We start from the raw sequence: 13084 nt of genomic DNA, 5'->3' as shown, positions 1-13084 counted from the left end.
TGGTTCTTTAAGAAAATCTATAAAGCATCACAGCTCCGAAGCTGCTGTCGACTTATCTACATTTTGGTCGATAGTGCGCTCACGGGAGAAACTATAAGGAGAGAGAAAACCTTATTCGCACTGAAAGACATTTTGTACCATTGCCACTTACTATTCGACGCAGATGATATATTTACCCTGGGCTGGATGTAGTAGTTGTGACAATGAATAAAATCTAACAAATTTGTGCAATCTGAATAAGATGCATGTGATGGTCTACGTGCGACGAATCCACCTGAATCCACCCATAGCATGCTAACAGGAATGCTTTTTTTTTATATTTTTAAGCATAACGGCGTATTTCTAAACGGAAAGCCAGCTTACAAACGCCACTGCACTAGGATGAGTTATTAGCAATAACACAGAGACAACTTTTATTTATCTATTTGTTTTATTTAATTACTTATTCCATATTACAGCGAATGTCGCAGATCCAAGCAGGACAAATACACAAGCAGATATTATATATACAAGAGCAGGAAGGAAAACGAAAAACCGGAAGCAGTCATAACGGCAGTTAAAAGTCAGTAAACAAAAAATGCACCTTATTACTTCAACGGAGCTTGTATCGAAAGCTGGTTTTAGGCAAACACATCCGTGGTGCGCACGTTTCCTACCCTACTAGTGCCGCACGAACGGTACACAGCGAGCTAGCTCAGGATTCGAGCCAGCGCACGCCTCCTGCGAACGTCGTGCACTCCGTTTACGGCATACAGCAGGGTCAGCAGTCCGTGCAATACTGGACACGAAGGTCAACAGGAGAGTGCACGCATGCCATACGGTTACATCGCAACAGTAGCCAGCGCTTGATATTCGCCCTTCTGGTGTACGTTTTTCTTTAACTTAAGAATGGCATAGCGGTCGACCAATATGAACAATTGTACATGATGTACAACCAATGGGACGGCCTGGGCGTCGGTGTATGCATACTGCAACGCAGGTCCAGGTGTACGTAGCGAGGGCAGCGTCGCCTCGTTTGCACGCTCGTGCACAGCGGAGGAGTGGGCATGAGTCTCCGTGAAAAGGACGGTGCGCCTCTGGGTATTATGCATACTCTATGCATACACCGACACGCACAGTCTCCTCTCCCGAGCGGTTGTGTACGGCTCACTCGCGGTTAGCAGACGCATCGATGCCACGGCCACGGCGTTCGTGTGTGTTAACGCACGATCAAGTAGTAGACGGCGAGCTGCGTGCTGGAGGGCGTCTCGCAGGAGCGGCGTGAGGCTCCCGCGAGCAGCGCAAGGTGCAATGGAGCACGCTTCTGCTTCTTAGCGTTAGTTTGTACAGTATGCGGACCGCTGTTCGTGAATTGGCATCGCCGGTGTCTTTGTCGACGGTGTGTCTTGGCGAAGCGAACGGCGGTATTGCTGTGTCTATAGCAACGATGTGAGCCCTGTGTTGATTAAAACAGAGTGTACAGCGTACGGCGATAGGAACGCCTGCCGATACTGAAGAGCAGTTGAAAGGTCTATTCACGACCGAGGAGTCGGTACGCAGAAACTAGTTAGGCTGCGCGCATTGTACTGGGAGGGCATGGAGGGCTTGGTTTGTATAATGGAGCTGTGGGAGCGACAGCAATGTATACGGTGACAGCATTCAAAGCCAGAAAGCACTAAATGTGTCAGTAAGGATTAGGCATTTGCGGACCAATTATAACGCCACTATAACATTATCTCAAAAAGCAATCGAAACTGTATCGGATTCTAACTGGAAAAGGGGATTTGAGTAACACTTTGTCTTGCCGTAGATTGCAGCAGTTTGTCGGGGGGACTGATGTATAGCTACTTATAATTACGCCCTTTATTGCTCCACATGTACTTCAAAAGTAAATTATATTGTTTTTTTTTTTTCGTAAAAACTGTACTTATGAGCTCACAGCTTTGCGCTTTAGGTTTATTCCGAACATGTAATTATGTCAGTGAACGTCGCAGTCATCACTGGCAGCCTTCAGTCGGCCTTCAGTTAGCCTTCTTGTGTTCCTGCTGCGGTCTACTTTCCATTCTGCCCCAGTCTCGTGACTAGAGCCTCCTGTTAGGTTTTACCGCTAGCAAACACTCTGGTACCCAAAAGAACATCTGTTTTGGGTTCTCCATATGGCATATCATTTCAAAGTCCATTTCCGCCTCTAAGGCTTCACGTGTATCACAACCTGTGCAATCCGTTTTTGCCAAAGCGTGTACCTGTTTAGTGTACGGTCCGCACGCAGCTCAGTGCCCATTGCAGCTGTGGCCTCGTGTGATCTGCGCAATGCATTTTGAATGTCACTAAATATGGAATCAGTGGTGTCCTCATTACACCCTTCCTGTCGGTAGCGTCTGCTGCAGTAAAAAGAATTTCGGAAAATGACGGTATTCTCTTCTATTTTTCAATCGACAACTGTAAGCGAATTTGTGATTCCTGTCGACTACTAAACGAGATGCGCACTTTTTTAAATGCCCTCCCTACTGAAAAACCAAAAGTTCTACGTCGCAATAACCTCATAAAATCTTATCTAATCGCATAAACCCTCATACGGCTCACATTATTATCATAAAATATCGTGCATAATTTATGATAATGTACAAGACACTATGAGACCTTATGCAATTATATGCGACTTGTATGTGATTTCTTATGTAAATTGAGTGAGATTTTTTCAGTAGGGCTATGCTATTAGAAATGCAGAAACTAAAGCGGGACATCCAGATAATTTTGACGTTCCTTGATATTCTCTTTCTTGAAAGACGAGGCTTTTATGACACTGTTCAGCGTGATTGACATACAGCAGGGAATTAGGGGTTTTTGTTAACCTTGCATAGACCTGCTTGCTTTATGTGAACTCCTGTCATGACAGAAATTAGCTGCTATGATACTTATGTTCAGTTTTTATAATACAGCTAGTAATAAAATATAATTACGAATCGTCCATACCCCTGTAAGTTTCTCAAAACGTCTTGCAGGTCACTGTAACACTGACTAATGCATCGGCGGAGCTTCTTTAGAGCCATATTTATTGTATCAATACATAATAGGGGAATGAATATAAGTTAAAAAAAAGCTTTTGTTCATCTTTTGTAGTCAGCAAGAAATGAACGAAGTGATCCCTGCTTCCGGACGGTACAGTACAGTAATATTGCTTGGTTTGGTCTGCTATGCTGTATGGGGTTTAACGTCCCAAAGCGACTCAGGCTATAAGAGACTCCGTAGTGGAGGGCTCCAGAGCCCTCCATCACCTCCATCGAAAAGCATTACTGTCGAATGAGAGACTTGCTGCGTCCAGATGCAAGATCATCGTTGATTTAAACGATGGACAGAACTTAATGCTTCTTTCTTTTTCTTTCTATTTGCCTTAGTTTGGTTTTGCAGAACCATTCTCCTTGCTAGAGTAGGGCGTTCTCTGCTTTGATCTTGAATCGTCCTTTTGTTACCCTTACGTATGTGTTGCGTTTACGCTTACTATATTTCGTGTACATACCTAATACAAAACGCTCTTTCCGCAACGTTCTGAGGGTCATGTAGGATATAATGAATAAGTGAATACGTAAATACAGAAATGCAATTATGTTGACAGAAAAGAGCACTCATTTGACGTGCTGGTTGAAAGAACACTGCCAGTGCGTTTACCAACCCTTGCTCCATGCAACTCCTTTAACTTTTGCTATAGCCATTTTTATCGAGTATTTATCTGTAATGATCCAGTAACAGCAATATCTTCAACTTAGGCTTGCCCGTTTTAGCGTTAGAGAGTACAAGAAGGAAATGGCGGCTTCTTAGCAGTGCATATTTATGGCTTTAAAGTGATACGTCAAGGAATGCGACAGGACAGAGATCTGTTGTATCTTGAGGCCGTCAATGCCTCTAGCTTCACTGTTTTTCAGTCAAGAATATTGTAGTCGAGAAACTGTGAGTGAACCTCACCGTTTTTCGTTGGCGCAAAGAACGCGCTATTCATTTGGCAAGAACATAAGCAAGGCATATAAGGTTCAGTTTTGTTCATGGGGTTTAACGTCCCAAAGCAGCTCAGGCTGTGAGAGACGCCGTAGGGGAGGGCTGCGGAAATTTCGACCAACTGGTGTTGTTTAACTTGCACTGACATCGCACTGCACACGGGCATCTTTCTTTTCGCCTCCATGGAATCCCGGCCGCGGCTCCTTGTGCAGATGAGTCGAGCGCCATAACCAGTGCACTCCCATGACAGGGCGATAAGATATATAAGACGGATTGTGAGTTCTGTTTGCAAAAATATTTAAATAAGAATTAAAAACATCTGTCAAAGGTTTTCCGATAAGAATCGGACATCGCACATTCTTTCTGGATCTGCTTTCATGGATTTATGGCGATTTAGGAGTACGGTTAGCGTATTCTACTACTCATCGGCATGATCAGTGTGAGCACTGGCGAAAAGACTGTTGAAATATGTACATTTGGCATTCCGAAGAAAGCTTGTGGTGGCAGTATTTCGAGTTTTTTTTTTTAATTCGGAAGGTCCTCTTTATTTCGTGATTTTATTAATTTGAAGTTCATTTTGGTTTTCTTGCGTATCATTCGAATGCACTCGCCTTTAATCCACAGTTTCCCTATCTTTTTGCTCTTTATTATTTTCAATAGAAACCAATTTGCATATATGCCACTCAAAATTAGCATAAACATTCTGTAAACCTGATTCACCCACTTCTAATCGTATACCGGTGCCCAGTCTTCCCAAGAAAATAAGTACTTAAACATTTCAAGAGTATTTGCGGCAATATCTTGCACAACAAAAGTTTCTGAAACATGTGACAATTTCCTAGTGCAGTTCGCTTTTCAGAACATGCATTTTGATGAATGGTTGCTAAGGAGCACATGAAGAACACCACACACTTTGTCTACGCCGTGCTGGGTAATGAATATTTCAGTGAGACTCAGATTCGGTTGTAATACTTGTATGCTCCGTAACAACATTATTAAAATTGTTCGATTCAAGTAATAGATGACCTGGTTTTCTTGAGAATTTCAAAATTGATATACCACCTTTATCAAGTGCTGGTTTATCACCATTAGCATAACATAAAACCTTTTCCATCACTTGAATGCAGCCATCTTCGTTTCCATTTGGAGGACGATAAAGAACTATTAATAAATTATTTCCGCAGTATACCGACAACATTTCATAGCTTATACGGGAAATACTAAAACCTAGGCATATGCTTGCTGAAAGCGAATCGTCAACCAGCATCGCCCCGTCCCCAACGCCTCTCTCCTGCCTATTTAATAAGAAACTCGATTGCCCCGGTCCGCTCAGCGCATTGTACTAGAATGTATACCACTTTCCCGTCATGATAACGGCATGAAACCTCAATGTCAAAGTAGAGAGAAAAGACGTAATCTCGCCATGCTTTTTTTTGCCTACCGCATGTTAAAAAAAAAAATACTAATGTGTCTGCCACCACCGGGATAGGCGAAATTGTCGTCCTTAATCATGGTTTTTCTGAGAAGAATAAGATATAAACATCGATACAATAACATAAGCACAGCAATTGTTTTGTTTGTTTTTTTTTTTTGCTTTAAAGGACTGTTCGATTATATTTATTTATTTTCTTCAGGAAGGCATTCTGTGAAAATAGGATCATCCCCGCTTCAAACGCCTTAACCGAGTGCACCATATAAGTCCGCCTACGACAATAGTGTGCCATGCCTGATGATGCGCTCCAGTTCAGCGACGTCATAGGCACTTACATCAACAAAGCCATTTGCCAGCATTTGCCTCTCGACAGCGAGCGTACGTTATGCAACGGCAGTTGTTATCCGGCGTTCCCACTTCTCTGTACAAAGAGCGACTAACATCACGCGTTTCGCGGTGTTTAAAAATCTTTTCCAGCATTTCAACGTTTCCGTCGATTGCGCAGGTACGTCTTGACCTTTCGAGCCGGTGCATCGTCCTCTCTTCGAGGAACTCCCGTCCTTGGTACAGTTCCAGGCTCTTACTGCGACAAGTTCGGAGTAACGAATCGAAGTCCAGACCTCTATCCGCTGCTCCGAAACTGCGAGCAAACAACTCGAAACCCTCACCCCCGTGGCGATGGCCTCCTGTAGATTTATAATCCAATTACGCCGAGTAAACAGTTCATCCGCCCGCAAGCAAAGAAGCCTGAGTGGAGCGTTTGACCGCCTCTTTCTGCTAATTCGTGGTGGGATAAACTATTTGAGTATTCACTCATGCGTGCAACACATTTCGCACATTGTCGAACGCTTTCCCCATCGGTGCATATCCTACTTCCCACAGAGATCTTCCCCTGTGGCGAGCAAGGCGATGCAACCGTTGGTCCAATTCACTCTCATTTTGCGTCGTTCGCCGTCTGGCACTGTTGTCTGTCATTTGTTTTCGATGTGGGTTTCCACTACTATACAAACATCTTGCAATCGTGCGTCTTGTGTTTTTGCTTTCCTTTTTTTTTTCAGTTGCTGCTTTTCGTAATCGCTATGCCACCTCCTAGCCTGTCATTCTTTTTTTTTCTTGCGCCAACCACGAACGAACAGGCGAAAGAAAAACTGAAAGGCAAAAGAGGGAAAATTCATTCTGAGAGAACCCGGAACGTAGCTTGCGGTAGAGAATGCCACCTTGCGAAAGAATCTCGAGAAGGAAAGAAACTGTCGGGACAGCTGCTACTGCTGCAGCTGAACACCGTAGAGAAAAAGCTAGGTGACAAGGCCCTTGAGCTTTCACGCATCTTCAGCCGATCTGCCGCGGCCACGCTGGCCGTACGACAAGCTTCGTGGGTCTGGCGCGCCGTCCTACAACGCGAAGTGGTCGCCGAACGGAATCTCCATTGTTCGAGACCTTGCCCGGGTGCTGCGCGTGGAATGTAAGAGAAAAAGAAGAAAGGAGGCGGGGGGGGGGGGGGTTACGTAATCACACCCTGCGCTTGGTTCTGTCCAACGTGAATACTTGCCTGTTTTTCAATCGCCATCACGTAGTTAAACCACACAGTCAGAGTTGGAGCTGACGCATAAACGTTTGCGCTGTGTTGAATGCGTCCGATGACCGCAACAAGTTGTGCATGGGTTCGACCTTTGTTTTGTGCAAGTTGTGTATAGGTTTAGACCTTTGTTTTGTACAAGTTGTGTATGGGTTCGACCTTTCTTTTATGCAAGTTGTGTATGGGTTCGACCTTTGTTTTGTGCAAGTTGTGTATAGGTTCGACCGTTCTTTCGTGCAAGTTGTGTACGGGTTCGACCTTTGTTTTGTACAAGCTGTGTACGGATTCGACCTTTGTCTTTTGCAAGTTGTGTATGGATTCGACCTTTGCTTTGTGCAAATTACATATGGGATCTACCTTTGTTTTGTGCAAGTTGTGTATGGGTTCAACCTTTGTTTTGCGCAAGTTGTTGATGGGTTCGACCTTTGTTTGTGCAAGTTGTGCATGGGTTCGACCTTTGTTTTGTGCGAGTTGTGTATGGGTTCGACCTTCGTTTTGTGCAAGTTGTGTATGGGTTCGACCTTTCTTTTGTGCAAGTTGTGTATGGGTTCGCCCTTTGTTTTGTGCAAGTTGTGTATGGGTTCGACCTTTCTTTTGTGCAAGTTGTGTATGGGTTCGACCTTTGTTTTGTGCGATTATTGACCCTTGCCGTAATCTTTATGTTTTCAGAATTTTGCTAGTTTTGTTAGCTCGTTCTTTTGAGAGAAGAAAGAACGATCCGTAAATTGCGAAAATTGTCGGTATTCTTCAGCCTCACAGGACATTCGTAAAGGTATCCCATAAGCACTGAGGGTAGAATAGATGAAATTATTTCATTGTCAGGCTCATCGAAGCCGGTCGAGAAGAACTTGCGGCGTACTCTCGCAGCCTCCGTATTTTTTAAACCGTCTAAGCCGCACGATAAGTCTGCAAATGCACCCTTGAACGCAATTAAAAAATGATATTGACGATGCCAGTATTATTTTTATCCAGCGGGGATGCTGCCTCACTGGTCCCAAACTTGACAAGAACGGTAATTTTTACTTGCATCAATTGTATAGCCATTATTAAAGTATTTCAGGACAAAAAACTATCCTCTTAAGCAACCGCTTACTTACATGGCAAAAAAAGTGTAAACGATGACGATGTCAACTTAAAGAAAACAGTCTCTCGGTTAGTGACCAGAAAGAAAAAAACCTTTTTCCTCATAAAATTATTTCATTATGCGGTAGGCACGAGGTTAGCTTCCTAAGGCCATCGGATGGCCGACGGTTTTCTAATAAACCCTTAGCTTGTATCTTATTATCTGCATGGGTGAAGCGAGGGAATCATAAGTTGCCCATAACTGTTTTAACTTTGTGCTCTGGAACGTTGGTCGAAATTACTGCCAAAAGAAAGGCTGGAGGAATGGGCGTCTCGCAGGAACCATGGAGGCCCAAATTACTGCCGCAGGTATTGATAACCTGAATACACCACCTGCACCCCCTCTCCCTCCAACATCCCCATCTGGAATGCAGGCCACACAGTGGCACATTTAGATACCACATGCGCATGCAATACTTAGCTTGAAATTATGGCAACACTGACACACAGGCTCCTTGAAAATAAAGAAAAACGCCGCTTTTTACGGTTCTGGAACACGCAAAGGTCAACGTAATGTCTTCCCTGTTGCGTTCGACCACAAGCTGTGACCTCCCTCGCTTTTTCTTTTAGTATCCGAGCTGGTTCCTTCGAATGTGATTGTTTATAACGCGACAGTGTTCATGCCCAGATTCAGCGCAGACACTGGGGGTAGAGTGAATAGCAAATCCGGACTAGTCAAAAAGATGTGACGTCACATGTGGGTCTACGAAATCGAAAAGTCTATAAATCATTACGCATATTGTGATTCTTAAACGTCATTAGGACATGCAAATGAAATGCGCTCTAAATGAAACTGGAATTGCAGTCAATGAATATCGAAACTGGAACCCTTAATTGGATATCGAGTCAGACACGCGATAGCCCTAACCGTTGCAGGCACACTCGTACGGCTTTTTCAAATCGGCGATTCGTAGCTGGGTCGGCTGCTCTTCTTAATCTAGCAGCTTACGACTGCACGCCAGTGAGTATGTGTGAGATTAAGGAAGTTTTTATATTTTTTTTATTTATACATGTACAACCTCGTCCACTTCTAGCTATAACACGGTCATAGCTTTCAATGCGTCATTGCGTCCGACCCGGCTCCGTAAGAAAGCTAAATTGCAGGGTATGCAAATCATCAGCTCTGGGTCCCTTTCTGCTTGTATCGCTTCGCTTCAATATGCACCTGCGTCGTACGCAATGTTCCTTTGAAAGTAGTGACCGTGTTATAGCTGGAATTGGACGACCCTGTACCTACATTCGCTCGCAGGGGCATTACACTAGGGGGTATACCACAGTATTATTTATAGATTAGCGACAAGGAAAACATATAGAAACATACAAATAATAATACAAAATAATGCAAGCCCGGTAGGATATCGGACAGAACATCAACGTGAGTGAGCCCTGGGAATGAAATGGAAATACATGGTAATGTCGCACACACTAAAGAATTGCAAAGTTTAAAACTAGCTAAAGAGAACGAACGTCGTTAAAAAAAAAAAAAGTTGACATACACAGACTACGTATGTCAGTACTGAGCCAGAGAAGCCTTTAGCGTAACACATTTCTGAATCGGATGTAGCCACAGCTATATCGCGGGGAAGATTATTCTGTGAACTGATAGTGCGCTGAAATAATGAATGCGCAAAAACTGACGCACGCGCTCATATTTCTTTAAGCTTATGCGGGTTATCACGACGCTGGGAAATGTACAGCCTTTATCAAAAGTTTACAGCCCAGGGAGTCTACTTCTCAACTTTAGTATGTGGCTCGTATTGCATTCCCAGGCTTCCATACTTGCTGAAAGCAAGAAAACCCTCTCTAATAGCTAGGACTTCCACGAGTATTACAGAAATCATATTATACGGCTTAAAAGCAAACCCTCTAGGTTGTAAACTTTTAATAAAGGCTGTACGTAGGTGGTAAAAAGGAGGCATCTTTGGTTAGTACGGTGCAACAATGAAATATGTCCCGTAAAAACGTACGTCAAAAAAAATTCACAGCGTGAGGAAAGAAGAGGCCATTCTGAACTATTGTTTATTTTAGGCACACTGCTGCAATGCGAATAGTTGTGGGAGATAAAACGGGCGGCTCGGTTCTGAATTTTTTTTTCAGTTTCTTATAAGAACTTGTCTGTGCGGGTCCCATATGACACAAGCATATTCCCCGATTGGGGGCACACTTGTGACGTACAGCAGTCTTTTCACGTTTTTTGGAGCATATTTAATGTTTCCTTTAAAAAAGTGAAAAGTGCGGGAAGCCTGAAAAGTTAATGTATCTACATGGTGGTTCCACGTCAAGTCGGAGGTAAATGTTACACATAGGTATTTTGCCTCGCTTATTTGAGATATTATTTAACTGTCTAAGTAGTATTGTGTATCGATCGGTTTATGTTTTTGAATAAAAAGAACAAGCCTGCATTTATACACGTTTAAATTCATAATCCAGGAGCGACACCAAGATGAAATACTGTTGAGATCATTTTCTAGTTTGTCTGAATATTGCTTTATTTCTCGGTATAAGATGCAATCATCAGCATACAATCGAATTTTGGAGGTTATACCGCTGCCAGTGTCATTCACGTAGCTCAGAAACAGTAGTGGGCCAAGCACCGACACTTGGGGCACACCTGATAGTATACGGAATCGTCTGTCGATTGGGAGCCATTAATCTTGACCTTTTGACTGCGTCCTGTCAAATAATTTTGGATTCAGCAAAGTATATTATGTGGCAAGCCAAGAAAAGAAAGAGAAAACATTAAATCTATTTGCCTTATTGATATCATTGTTAATATTGATGTTATTGAAGGTAATTGTCGGAATGCCGACGTCGTACTTGCGGTTTGACTTAATCCACTTCCAAAGTTCTTTAGTGTTTTTCTGCACCATTGAGCTGAGTTTGCAAAAGTAGCTTTTCTTGGACGCTTTGATTTGACTGCAATTTCATCCCCCAAGACCTGTAGCAATTTATATAAGTGTTTATCAGAATTTCGCACGTATTGTTTAAATTTACTTTTTCTCTTGTTGATAAGCGATTTGGCACTGTTGTGAACCATGGCTTATTATGACCTAACGTTGGAGTATGGATCTTGTACGGGATATATTGCTCAGCAAGAAGCAAGAGCTTCTGTTTGATTAGCAACCATAAATCCGTAGTGCTGCTAAAGACAAATTATTCAAAGTATTTTTCTAATTCCAGTAAAACTTTAACGTAATTTTCGCGCTCAGCAAATGGATTTTGTGTGTGTGTGTGTGTGTGTGTGTGTGTGTGTGTGTGTGTGTGTGTGTGTGTGTGTGTGTGTGTGTGTGTGTGTGTGTGTGTGTGTGTGTGTGTGTGTGTGTGTGTGTGTGTGTGTGTGTGTGTGTGTGTGTGTGTGTGTGTGTGTGTGTGTGTGTGTGTGTGTGTGTGTGTGTGTGTGTGTGTGTGTGTGTGTGTGTGTGTGTGTGTGTGTGTGTGTGTGTGTGTGTGTGTGTGTGTGTGTGTGTGTGTGTGTGTGTGTGTGTGTGTGTGTGTGTGTGTGTGTGTGTGTGTGTGTGTGTGTGTGTGTGTGTGTGTGTGTGTGTGTGTGTGTGTGTGTGTGTGTGTGTGTGTGTGTGTGTGTGTGTGTGTGTGTGTGTGTGTGTGTGTGTGTGTGTGTGTGTGTGTGTGTGTGTGTGTGTGTGTGTGTGTGTGTGTGTGTGTGTGTGTGTGTGTGTGTGTGTGTGTGTGTGTGTGTGTGTGTGTGTGTGTGTGTGTGTGTGTGTGTGTGTGTGTGTGTGTGTGTGTGTGTGTGTGTGTGTGTGTGTGTGTGTGTGTGTGTGTGTGTGTGTGTGTGTGTGTGTGTGTGTGTGTGTGTGTGTGTGTGTGTGTGTGTGTGTGTGTGTGTGTGTGTGTGTGTGTGTGTGTGTGTGTGTGTGTGTGTGTGTGTGTGTGTGTGTGTGTGTGTGTGTGTGTGTGTGTGTGTGTGTGTGTGTGTGTGTGTGTGTGTGTGTGTGTGTGTGTGTGTGTGTGTGTGTGTGTGTGTGTGTGTGTGTGTGTGTGTGTGTGTGTGTGTGTGTGTGTGTGTGTGTGTGTGTGTGTGTGTGTGTGTGTGTGTGTGTGTGTGTGTGTGTGTGTGTGTGTGTGTGTGTGTGTGTGTGTGTGTGTGTGTGTGTGTGTGTGTGTGTGTGTGTGTGTGTGTGTGTGTGTGTGTGTGTGTGTGTGTGTGTGTGTGTGTGTGTGTGTGTGTGTGTGTGTGTGTGTGTGTGTGTGTGTGTGTGTGTGTGTGTGTGTGTGTGTGTGTGTGTGTGTGTGTGTGTGTGTGTGTGTGTGTGTGTGTGTGTGTGTGTGTGTGTGTGTGTGTGTGTGTGTGTGTGTGTGTGTGTGTGTGTGTGTGTGTGTGTGTGTGTGTGTGTGTGTGTGTGTGTGTGTGTGTGTGTGTGTGTGTGTGTGTGTGTGTTTCTTTTTTTTGTTTTTCTTTTTACTGAAGTTTGCGGTCGCAGACAATTAACTCGCGCTACTACTGTGTCGTGGTCAGTTATGCCGGGAAAAAGGGAAACAAAGTTAATCAAGCAACTTGAATTTAAAAATAAAAAAAGGTCGAGAGTACTACAAGAGTACTAGAAGAGCACTAGAAGAGTTGAGAGTACTAGAAAAAGATGATTAAACAAGTATTGAACGCTGTCGCATTTTACACTTTAAAGAGAAGCTTAAAGAATGTGTATTTTGTTTGCTATTTAATAATATACGCATAAGATCTCCACAACTTTTTTACTTTTAGCAAAGCCTGCATATCTTCGCGCATAGTATTACAGATTTTTGGTTTATTGTGATCCGCGATCCGCCACCATGAATCTTTACCGCGCGTGGGCAGGGCGCACAGGCTGATTGGTCCCGACGCGGCAGATCTATGTGCCGACAACTAAAGCCCCTACATCCAATGTGGCGCCATCTATCGGCGTCAAGGGGATCTGGGCATGCGCAGTGAAACGCGCTGTGGCGGATCAAGGTAGCGGATAGCGGATCACGGTAAACTAAAACTCTCT

Source organism: Amblyomma maculatum, chromosome 10 (genome assembly GCF_055883805.1).
Source record: "Amblyomma maculatum isolate TAMU_Amacu chromosome 10, ASM5588380v1, whole genome shotgun sequence".
In the NCBI taxonomy this organism is placed as follows: Eukaryota; Metazoa; Arthropoda; class Arachnida; order Ixodida; family Ixodidae; genus Amblyomma; species Amblyomma maculatum.
Note: the sequence above shows the minus strand (reverse complement) of the source record.